This window comes from Xiphias gladius, unplaced genomic scaffold, assembly GCF_016859285.1.
Source record: "Xiphias gladius isolate SHS-SW01 ecotype Sanya breed wild unplaced genomic scaffold, ASM1685928v1 HiC_scaffold_678, whole genome shotgun sequence".
Classification (NCBI taxonomy): domain Eukaryota; kingdom Metazoa; phylum Chordata; class Actinopteri; order Istiophoriformes; family Xiphiidae; genus Xiphias; species Xiphias gladius.
In genome coordinates this window covers 1,102-13,796 of record NW_024402385.1, presented here as the reverse complement: position 1 = coordinate 13,796, position 12,695 = coordinate 1,102, and the positions used below count along the sequence as shown (strand labels likewise).

The following is a 12,695-nucleotide window of genomic DNA, read 5'->3' as shown; positions in this document are numbered from 1 at the left end:
ATTCAATTACACCTTCTAATAAGCCAGAGGTCTTTTTCACAGCAGACATTCTGACTTCTCAGAGTTGGAAAAGCACAGGAGCAACTAGTAACATGGCTGCGTTGTATTCAAACGTCTCAGTAAGCCATGACAGCGTGACAGTGAGCCATCCTTCATTTTATTGTTCACACGTCCAAATGTGTACTATGAAAAAAGCCTATCTAGTCTGTGGTTACGGATGCTCTGCGGCTCTGTTTCAGCAGTGACGTGGCTAAGAAATGTTGAAAGAAAGAGATCCGCACACGCCATTTCATTACTTGATCGCTAAGGCATATTAAGGATTTGTAACCAACAATGAAACCACTGGTTACAATTCTAAAAGCCCTGCCTTGTGAGACAGCAGAACCATTGTTTATCTGTTGAGTGGCTCTGAAGCATCTTCAGGGTCATCTGCATCACAGCTTTTACAATCTGAAGGTAGCACACACATGGAAATGTCCATTTAAAGTGCTGGTATTACACACACACACACACGCTAACAAGAACAACCTTACAACAAGATAAACGTGAGAGAGAGAGGCTTGGGGAAGGGTGTAGGCAGTGGATTAGTTTTTCTCTCTCCATCGAGTTCAGTCAATCACCTCCAGTGTGTGTGTATTGCACCGACTGGTGTGATGGATGGTCATTGCTCCTCTAGTCCAGGTGGAGGCGCTGTAGGGCCAACAAACAGCACTGGTTTCTGAAGGGTCTCCGTCCAAATACAGAAACAACGACGGAGCTGTTGTATCGTATGAAGACATGATGTTTGACCGTGTGTGTCTTGTCCCAGTTGTCAGCGGATCAGTATAACGACCGGGTCCCGCTGTATTACTCAGGCTGCACTAGAGCGTCTATTCACAGGCAAGAACCCGCTGGGGGCGTCGACCTGCTCCGTTCCCGACCTGGGCCCGTGGGAGTACCGTGCCATACCACACCACACCACACGGCCCAAACATGAAACTAAACCTGTATTTTTATGAAGATTCATTTCGGATTCTTTCTTCAGCGACTGGCAGGAAGTTGTAGGAAGTAACTACATACTCTACATTTACTCAAGTACTGTACTTAGGTCCCAACTTGAGACGTACTTTTCTAAATCAGCGTTTCTATTTTGGGCTATTTAGGCTTCTACTCCACTAAAATTCAGTAGAAATGTACTTTTTACTCCGCTACATGTCTTTGACAACTACACGGTAAAGGCCTCAATGGTTAAATGTTGAGCTCTGTCCTTCTCATTGTGACTGTCAGAACAGACACGTTATTAGAACGGACATGAAGGTTCCACGTTCGCCATGTTTGCTGTTGCTAGGTGCTTCATTGCAACAGAAACAACCTTCCAACGGTCGGAAAAAGACGGTTTTCCTACTTTCACTCGACGATTTCGTTGAAAAGGAGACAGTTTGCATCTGGACATCTACTAAAGACCTGCTGTCACCTACAAGAGGGTTTTTTTTCATGGAAGATGGCAGATTTTGACACGTTTCAAAGCCATGTTGTTTTCAATGTATTTTGATATTGAGACTTGAGAATCTTCAGCATTCTCCTCTGCAAATGTCAGGGTTGGCAATATTTTCAGTTATCAGTGTAAATGAGTCAAATGGGACTGACGTTTGACTGTTTTGACTGAAGCTTGCATAAGAAACCAAAAGCTGCTTTCTTGGTTTGTTTTACACGGATTGTCCCCTCAGAAGTCACCAAACTGTTAAACAAACAGGCAGGCTGACAAAAACGAATAAATATAATGTTTCCTATCCTTCAAATTTCTGGATAATAAAATGTATTGATAATAATTGGTATTGGTTGCGGCCATTCAGCATTTGTGTGATGGAGTGATACTATCTTGCCCAAGCTTTTCTGTGTGTTAATTACTTGACACACAGAAAAAAGGAGAAGACATTTTATACAACACAACTCTGCAAGAAATGAGCAACAAATATATACTAATAATATAAAGCATCCAGACTCTTAGCAGGACAAAGTGAAATAACCTAACGTGCATGAATGGCTCGAGTTATGTAATGTTTTCTTAAACTCAGCTGTTTGGGCTAAAAGTTCAGATATTCACAGGGCCAGTGATATGTGAGGCTTTCATACTGTATGTAAGGCCTCTTTCAGTAGTAACACTTACCTGTTTGTATTTAATGAAATCAAATACATTTACATTTCAATTACAATTAAATACTCATATACTTTGTGCTAAGTATAATGCGTGACTTTTATTTTGTGAGTTTTATTGGAAGTATTACTGCAGCGTGGTGGTTTTGATTCAATGCTGTGATGACTTTTCCATTAGGTTATTAGGGTAAATCAGTTCCTGGTTTGTTTATGTGATGTGGAGCATAGGTTTAAAGGTTGTGTTTGTTTCCACCTTCAGATGGAGCAACGCTACCTGGACGATGGTTCTCATTCAAAACCCCACGGCCCCCAATTGGTAGAAAAGTAGCACAAATGGTTGTAGCGAGAGGAGCTGTGATAGTACTAGCAACATAGTTAAAAAAGTTAAAAACTGGTGCAGCCTGTTACAGGGGTCCAAACTGGGTAGGAAAAGAAACTGAACAGTAATAGAAAAGGAAGTATTACAGTAGGGAAGAGAAAGTATGTGAAAGAGAAGAAAAGACCAGAAGGAACATGAATAAAGAAAGGAGAGGGACCAAAACGAAGAAATGTTTAAAGAAGAGAAGTGAAGTGAAGAGAAGGGGGAAGAAAAGAAGAGAAAAAAAGGGTGAGATGAAAGATACAACAGAGAAAGAAGGGGAGGTGGAAGGGAAATAAGACGTGTGAACCCTCTCACGTAAAAGACAATGATTTCATGTTATCATCAGATTTTCAAAAAACGATGAATAATAACTTTGTTTACCTGATTTGTAAAGTCTTTAACTACAACCTGCTTGTTTTCCATTTGTCTATTAATAAGAAGGAGGAAAGGAGGAGGAGGTGGGAGGGAAACATGATGTTTGAACCCTCTCACGTAAAAGGTAATGATTTCATGTTATCATCAGATATCATATATTGATAAATTGTAACTATGTTTACCTGATTTCTGAAGTCTTTCACTACAACCTGCTTGTTTTCCATTTTTATATTAATGAGGAGGAGGAGAGGGAGAGGAGGTGGGAGGGAAACATGACGTGTGAACCCTCTCATTTTAAAGATAATGATTTCATGTTATCATCAGATTTCATATATTGACGAATTATAGCTTTTTTACCTGATTTCTGAAGTATTTCACTACAATTTTCTTGTTTTCAATTTTTGTATTAATGAGGAGGAGGAGGAGGAGGAGGAGGTGAGAGGGAAACACGACGTGTGAACCCTCTCACGTAAGGGGTAATGATTTCATGTTATCATCAGATTTCATATATTGATGAATAATAACTTTTTTTACCTGATTTCTAAAGTCTTTCACTACAACCTGCTTGTTTTCCATTTTTATATTAATGAGGAGGAGAGGAGGAGGAGGAGGTGGGAGGGAAACATGATGTGTGAACCCTCTCACATAAAAGATAATGATTTCATGTTATCATCAGATTTCATATATTGATAAATAATAACTTTGTTTACCTGATTTCTGAAGTCTTTCACTACAACCTGCTTGTTTTCCATTTTTATATTAATGAGGAGGAGGAGGTGGGAGGGAAACATGATGTGTGAACCCTCTCACATAAAAGGTAATGATTTCATGTTATCATCAGATTTCATATATTGATGAATAATAACTTTGTTTACCTGATTTCTAAAGTCTTTCACTACAACCTGCATGTTTTCCATTTATCTATTAAGGAGGAGGAGGTGGGAGGGAAACATGATGTGTGAACCCTCTCACGTAAAAGGTAATGATTTCATGTTATCATCAGATTTCATATATTGATAAATTGTAACTATGTTTACCTGATTTCTAAAGTCTTTCACTACAACCTGCATGTTTTCCATTTATCTATTAATGAGGAGGAGGAGAGGAGGAGGAGGTGGGAGGGAAACATGACGTGTGAACCCTCTCACGTAAAAGGTAATGATTTCATGTTATCATCAGATTTCATATATTGATGAATAACAACTTTTTTTTACCTGATTTCTGAAGTCTTTCACTACAACCTGCTTGTTTTCCATTTATCTATTAATGAGGAGGAGGAGAGGAGGAGGAGGTGGGAGGGAAACATGATGTGTGAACCCTCTCACATAAAAGGTAATGATTTCATGTTATCATCAGATTTCATATATTGATGAATAATAACTTTGTTTACCTGATTTCTAAAGTCTTTCACTACAACCTGCTTGTTTTCCATTTTTGTTAGAGAGGAGGAGGAGAGGAGGAGGAGGAGGAGGAAACATGATGTGAACCCTCTCACGTAAAAGGTAATGATTTCATGTTATCATCAGATTTCATATATTGATGAATAATAACTTTGTTTACCTGATTTCTAAAGTCTTTCACTACAACCTGCTTGTTTTCCATTTATCTATTAATGAGGAGGAGGAGAGGAGGAGGAGGTGGGAGGGAAACATGATGTGTGAACCCTCTCACGTAAAAGGTAATGATTTCATGTTATCATCAGATTTCATATATTGATGAATAATAACTTTTATACCTGATTTCTAAAGTCTTTCACTACAACCTGCTTGTTTTCCATTTATCTATTAATGAGGAGGAGGAGAGGAGGAGGAGGAGGAGGAGGGAAACATGATGTGTGAACCCTCTCACGTAAAAGGTAATGATTTCATGTTATCATCAGATTTCATATATTGATGAATAATAACTTTGTTTACCTGATTTCTAAAGTCTTTCACTACAACCTGCTTGTTTTCCATTTTCTATTAATGAGGAGGAGGAGGAGGAGGTGGGAGGGAAACATGACGTGTGAACCCTCTCATTTTAAAGATAATGATTTCATTTTGTCATCAGATTTCATATATTGATGAATAATAACTTTTTACCTGATTTCTAAAGTCTTTAACTACAACCTGCTTGTTTTCCATTTTTGTATTAATGAGGAGGAGGAGGAGGAGGAGGAGGTGGGAGGGAAACATGACGTGTGAACCCTCTCATTTTAAAGATAATGATTTCATGTTATCATCAGATTTCATATATTGATGAATAATAACTTTTTTACCTGATTTCTGAAGTCTTTCACTACAACCTGCTTGTTTTCCATTTATCTATTAGAGAGGAGGAGGAGAGGAGGAGGAGGTGGGAGGGAAACATGATGTGTGAACCCTCTCACATAAAAGGTAATGATTTCATGTTATCATCAGATTTCATATATTGATGAATAATAACTTTGTTTACCTGATTTCTGAAGTCTTTCACTACAACCTGCTTGTTTTCCATTTTTATATTAATGAGGAGGAGGAGAGGAGGAGGAGGTGGGAGGGAAACATGATGTGTGAACCCTCTCACATAAAAGGTAATGATTTCATGTTATCATCAGATTTCATATATTGATGAATAATAACTTTTATACCTGTTTTCTAAAGTCTTTAACTACAACCTGCTTGTTTTCCATTTTTTGTTATAGAGGAGGAGGAGAGGAGGAGGAGGAGGGAGGGAAACATGATGTGTGAACCCTCTCACGTAAAAGGTAATGATTTCATGTTATCATCAGATTTCATATATTGATGAATAATAACTTTGTTTACCTGATTTCTAAAGTCTTTCACTACAACCTGCATGTTTTCCATTTATCTATTAATGAGGAGGAGGAGAGGAGGAGGAGGTGGGAGGGAAACATGACGTGTGAACCCTCTCACGTAAAAGGTAATGATTTCATGTTATCATCAGATTTCATATATTGATGAATAATAACTTTGTTTACCTGATTTCTAAAGTCTTTCACTACAACCTGCTTGTTTTCCATTTTTATATTAATGAGGAGGAGGAGGTGGGAGGGAAACATGACGTGTGAACCCTCTCACATAAAAGGTAATGATTTCATGTTATCATCAGATTTCATATATTGATGAATAATAACTTTGTTTACCTGATTTCTAAAGTCTTTCACTACAACCTGCTTGTTTTCCATTTATCTATTAGAGAGGAGGAGGAGAGGAGGAGGAGGAGGAGGAGGTGGGAGGGAAACATGACGTGTGAACCCTCTCACGTAAAAGGTAATGATTTCATGTTATCATCAGATTTCATATATTGATGAATAATAACTTTGTTTACCTGATTTCTAAAGTCTTTCACTACAACCTGCTTGTTTTCCATTTTTATATTAATGAGGAGGAGGAGGTGGGAGGGAAACATGACGTGTGAACCCTCTCATTTTAAAGATAATGATTTCATTTTGTCATCAGATTTCATATATTGATGAATAATAACTTTTTTTACCTGATTTCTAAAGTCTTTCACTACAACCTGCTTGTTTTCCATTTTTATATTAATGAGGAGGAGGGAGGAGGAGGAGGAGGAGAGGAGGTTTGGAGGGAAACATGACGTGTGAACCCGTTCACGTAAAATGAAAGGATTTCATGTTATCATCAGATTTCATATATTGACGAATTGTAACTTTATTTACCTGATTTTTAAAGTCTTTAAATACAACCTGCTTATTTTCTATTTTTGTATTAATGAGGAGGAGGAGGAGGAGGAGGAGGAGGAGGTGGGAGGGAAACATGATGTGTGAACCCTCTCACGTAAAAGGTAATGATTTCATGTTATCATCAGATTTCATATATTGATGAATAATAACTTTGTTTACCTGATTTCTAAAGTCTTTCACTACAACCTGCATGTTTTCCATTTATCTATTAATGAGGAGGAGGAGAGGAGGAGGAGGTGGGAGGGAAACATGATGTGTGAACCCTCTCACGTAAAAGGTAATGATTTCATGTTATCATCAGATTTCATATATTGATGAATAATAACTTTGTTTACCTGATTTCTAAAGTCTTTCACTACAACCTGCTTGTTTTCCATTTATCTATTAATGAGGAGGAGGAGGAGGAGAGGAGGTGGAAGGGAAACATGATGTGTGAACCCTCTCACGTAAAAGGTAATGATTTCATGTTATCATCAGATTTCATATATTGATGAATAATAACTTTGTTTACCTGATTTCTGAAGTCTTTCACTACAACCTGCTTGTTTTCCATTTATCTATTAATGAGGAGGAGGAGAGGAGGAGGAGAGGAGGAGGAGGTGGGAGGGAAACATGACGTGTGAACCCTCTCACGTAAAAGGTAATGATTTCATGTTATCATCAGATTTCATATATTGATGAATAATAACTTTGTTTACCTGATTTCTAAAGTCTTTCACTACAACCTGCTTGTTTTCCATTTATCTATTAATGAGGAGGAGGAGAGGAGGAGGAGGTGGGAGGGAAACATGACGTGTGAACCCTCTCACGTAAAAGGTAATGATTTCATGTTATCATCAGATTTCATATATTGATAAATTGTAACTATGTTTACCTGATTTCTGAAGTCTTTCACTACAACCTGCTTGTTTTCCATTTTTATATTAATGAGGAGGAGGAGAGGAGGAGGAGGTGGGAGGGAAACATGATGTGTGAACCCTCTCATTTTAAAGATAATGATTTCATTTTATCATCAGATTTCATATATTGATGAATAATAACTTTGTTTACCTGATTTCTAAAGTCTTTCACTACAACCTGCTTGTTTTCCATTTTTCTATTAGAAAGGAGGAAGAAGAGGAGGTGGGAGGGAAACATGATGTGTGAACCCTCTCACGTAAAAGGTAATGATTTCATGTTATCATCAGATTTCATATATTGATGAATAATAACTTTGTTTACCTGATTTCTAAAGTCTTTAACTACAACCTGCATGTTTTCCATTTATCTATTAATGAGGAGGAGGAGAGGAGGAGGAGGTGGGAGGGAAACATGACGTGAACCCTCTCATTTTAAAGATAATGATTTCTTGTTATCAGCAGATTTCATATATTGATGAATTATAACTTTGTTTACATGATTTCTAAAGTCTTTAACTACAACCTTTCTTGTTTTCCATTTTTCTATTAGAAAGGAGGAGGATGAGGAGAGGAGGTGGGAGGGGAACATGACGTGTGAACCCTCTCATGTAATGATTTCATGTTATCATCAGATTTCATATATTGATGAATTGCAAATCCCTGTTTTCACAATTTCACCAAGTCTGGTTGTGAACTCTCTGCCATCACTACCACACGGTTGTTTTTAATTATTCTCTCGTTTGAACTTGTCCTTCATTTCATCTTTTTTCTCCAAAATCAAATATTAATTTTCACAATATAATGTTTGGTGGGTCTTTTTTGTTTGTTTTTTTGTTTGTTTGTTTTACAATTTGACTATATCATCGAATTCAGAATTTTCGTTGACAGCCCTGTTTTCCACACATAGGCTCTACTTGAGCGGCCTGCTCCGGTAGATAAAATCACTCTCTCAACTTGAGAAAATCAGTCAAATTAGAAGGCCTTATTTCACCATCTCGTTGGGACTAGATGCTTCTCAGCGGCAGCTGCCTAGCTAGCGTCTAGTGTCTGAATGTGAGGCGTTTAGGGGATATCTGTAAATTGTAGCTACAGAAAAGAACCCGGGTTGCACTTTCCCCCTCTAAACTGCACGAGTCTCTGCGTGCACATCGGTCACACCCTGCACCACCCACCGCCACAAGTAAATTCTCACCCTGTGGGAAACACTGCATAGGCCCTATTTTTATTGAATATAGGCTATTTATTTTATATAAATTTTCATTTAAATGTTTTGCAGCTGGATATTTTCAAACAGGGAAGGAAACAACTGTCATTGCATCTTATTTCGGTCTGTTTCCGTAAAAGTGCTTGCGACGTCTTACATGTAGCAAACTTCATAGAAAATACTGAGATATACGTATGTATGGCCATTCAGCCTAGAAATGTGGAGATATGATTTTTGGTCCTTATCGCCCAGCCCTATGCATATGTAAAGCTCTGCTCTTGTATGTCTGTTTTAGGATTTTATGATGCAGCAGACTATGCTGCGGGTTAAAGATCCAGTTAAATCCTTGGATTTCTACACCAGAATCCTCGGCATGACGTGAGTATTAGCGTGGGCTTCACTTCAGTGAACTCTAATTCAGGCTTAATTGGTATTGAAACACAATAAGATTTGACACAACAAATATTTTACACTTTTCAACTGTGTGTGTGATTGTGTTGATGTTGATGTTGAAACAGTTTCTTATTCATAAACTGGACTTTGTGACTTAAGTTAGGTTTTCTCCGGTTTGTAAATTCTTGCAGGCTCCTGCAAAGTTTGACTTCCCTCCATGCGTTTCTCTCTCTTCTTCTTGGGCTACGAGGACAAGAAGGAGATTCCTAGAGACGTGAAGGAGAAGACGCCTGGGTATTTTCCAGAAGAGCCACCATTGAACTGACACAGTAAGGGTCTACATCCTAGAACGAGAGCTGTATGGCCGCATGAAATGATGAGAATAACCTTCTGTGGTAAAAATCCAGATGTTTCATATTTTAGTTTTTGCTTTGTCCGTTCCACTGTTGCGTTACAGTAAACGGTGGTGGAATATTTTGAAACCAGCCTTGTCAGTTCCACTTAGTGTTGGAAGTCATCTAAACCGCTTCAGTCCTCATCGGTTGCACAGGTAATAACTAACTTGTTCTCTTCATTTCTGCTTTCACCTCCTGTACCCCTGCTCCTGTCCCTCTTGTCAATCAGTAACTGGGGCTCTGAGTCTGACGAGCCAGTCTTATCACAATGGAAACTCGGATCCACGTGGCTTTGGTGAGATTGCTGTCTTGTTGTACAACCAGTCAGTTAGGACCGAAAAATGAAATATGTAGGTGCATGTCTGTATGTTTGTGTGTGGGCTCACGGAGGAACAGTCACAGTCTACCTGACTTTTTCACAGGACACATTGGAATTGCAGTTCCTGACGTTTATGCAGCCTGTAAATTGTTTGAAGAGCAAGGAGTCACATTTGTCAAGAAGCCAGATGATGGTAAGATGTGTCATTTTAGTGAATATAAGGTTTATAGACAGATTAAATGGATAAATCTTGACAGCTTTATAATTAGGATGCACACTTGTGGAAACTGAAGTTAATAATGTTTATGTATCTAACATCATATGTACAATAAATTTTCTGTCCCCTCCCTTCTTATTTTTTTATTCTCAGGTAAAATGAAAGGCTTGGCCTTCATTCAGGACCCTGATGGCTACTGGATTGAGATCCTGAGTCCTAACAATATGGTGTCCATTACTTCGTAAAAACTGACAAGTGCATACTTGTCTGCTGCAGTGCGTAGAGGCCGGACCTGCTGTGGCTTCACTGGGAGAAAAGAACGTTTGGGTTTAGCGAAGAATTTAGCAACCTGCGCCAGAGAGCCGAGGGCAAATGGAGCGGGATCAGTTGCACAGTGACAATGGGTGTGCCTTTGCGTGGGCTGGACTAGTATCGGACAGTTGATAGGCAAATAGATTAAATACCAGAGTTATCGCTATGAATGGCAACTACTTCGTGCAGCTGTCGAGTTTGTCTGTCATCAGTTTGTACGTGTTTTCAAAAAGTCATGCTGAAATAAAGCGGTATTACTGTTTAATAAATGTGAAAGCCACCAATCAAAAGAAAAGGATTTGTTATTTCTTTTAGTTCTGAGAGACAAAGAAATAGTAATGGTATACTTGCCAAAACAATCAAGGCCACATCAGTCAGGATTATGATTATTGCAGCAACGATGAGGAGACTTGGTTCCGGATGTGCAGTTTAGTCATAAAGGGGAAAAATGCGATTTACAGTATTTAACCTTTTAAGAATTAATTGTAAAGTCAAATCTTTAAGAAATCATTCCCACATTAAAGACTTTTCAAAAAAAATTAAAAAAAAATCCCACTTTGTGCAGTCAAGTAAATTAAATATTTCCACTTTCATTTATATTATTAAATCAGTTAAAAATTCAACATTATCAAATCTCAATTTCTCCTACTAAATATGAATGAAAATATTTACAATTTCACTTCTGTGTAAGCTCAAATTTTGATGAATTTCTGACCCAAAAAATAAATTGACTTGCTGAGATCTTAGGATAAAGTCGTGCGTTTTTGTTTATTTGAACCAAATAAAAAATGAACAAAGGTTAGAATTATAATTACAATTACAATTTTCAATAAAATAATACATTTTACTATTGTAATATTTCAATCTCAGCTGCGTTGCAGGCACCGAAAGGGACTCCTCATTTTTTAATCGGTGAAACTACGTATCTGATTAAATCAACGTTAAACTCACCATGACGCTTAGAGCTGTTCCATTTGGACACACTGTGGCATAGATGGTTTATGTGCCTGCCTTTTAAACAGGAATTGGGAGTTCAAATCCCAATAGTACCTTTATGCTACAGCTTTGTTGCATTTCTTAACAACAGGAACACTAAAATCACTTTAACATAAGGTCCAGTTATTGTGGTCATAGGTGAAATCCCACAGAGCATGTTTTAGTCCTTCTGAATATTTCTTAAGACGTTACTGAAGTACTTCTCTGTAAAGGCTAACACGCTTTACTTGAAGAATTACTCAGAGAAGGTCTCAGGGTGTAGGTGCCGTGGCTTAGTTGGTCAAAGCGTCTGTCTAGTAAACAGGAAATCCTGGGTTCGAATCCCAGCGGTGCCTGTGTAATATTTCTGTGTTACACGTCTTGACAGTGGGAACCAAAATATCACTTTAATGTCAGGTCCAGTTTCTACAGCCACATGCAAAACACGACGCAGCCAAAAAGTTGCTAACCGTGGTAGTGTGAACTGCGGTCAAGAATTTATATCCAGTGTTAATTCAGCCAATAACTATGTCGGCTGCATGCCTTTGCACTGGAGGTTTATCATCAGGACTACGACTGCCTTAGTGAAAGGGGGCACCACTTTGTTTGGATTTGTCTGTTGATGAGGACTGTGAACACAAGAGGACTTCCTGGTCTCGCTCTGCTTTGCATCACTGAACACGGTTGACTTGTGAGGATAAACGCATTTGAAGATTGAGTTTGTGTACGTGGTGGATATCCCGGTGAATGACTCGGACTGTCGTGTATGCGCGCTGCTCTGATTGGTCGGTTGAGGTGGAAATGAGGTGATGTGGGAAGGAATAATACCGCCACATAATGCACAGCCCTCTTTCAGCCCTGTCTTTGAATGAGGAGCGTCCACTGCGCTGATCTCCCTTTGTTGGTGCCATCACTTTTGTGAACAGACCGAAATAAGATGCGATGACAGGGTTTCCTTCCCCTGTTTTACCATAGAAGCGCTTTATTATTTATTATGTAAATTCCCATGAGAGTTAAATCCTTAACTGTGCTGTATGATGGTATGTAGAGACAGGCTGGTGGACATATACTCCAGGCACATAGCTGTTTATTTTTCTGTACATCTGTTAACCTTAGCAGCTTTTCATTTTTGCTTGCAATAATATTTTAATAGATGATACTAAGAAACATTACTTTATGCATAAATGTAGTAAGAATGATTCTTTCTCTTACAACAGAGAGTTCATCCTCAGCTATTTCTTACCAGGAAAAAGGGACAAACTGACTATTTGTCTGGCTTGCCGCTCCTCTGTTGTAGCACTTCTCCCATATATCAGTGAAATTTGACTTTGCAGTCATCTTTAATATGGTTTGACTGACGGTGGCCGTCAGTTGCCAGAAGTCCCTCTGAGTGGACCTAAATGAGTGAATGGATAGATGGATGGATC

The 12,695-nt window shown here is 38.4% G+C and overlaps 1 non-coding gene and 1 pseudogene across 1 annotated transcript; both read left to right on the top strand.

Annotated features, from left to right (window-relative positions):
* The first annotated feature begins 8,030 nt into the window (after positions 1–8,030).
* On the top strand, positions 8,031–10,588 carry LOC120787823 (annotated as a pseudogene).
* A 962-nt stretch (positions 10,589–11,550) lies between these two features.
* Positions 11,551–11,624, top strand: trnat-agu. Its single transcript has one exon. It is a non-coding gene; the product is annotated as a tRNA-Thr (tRNA).
* The last annotated feature ends 1,071 nt before the right edge of the window (positions 11,625–12,695 follow it).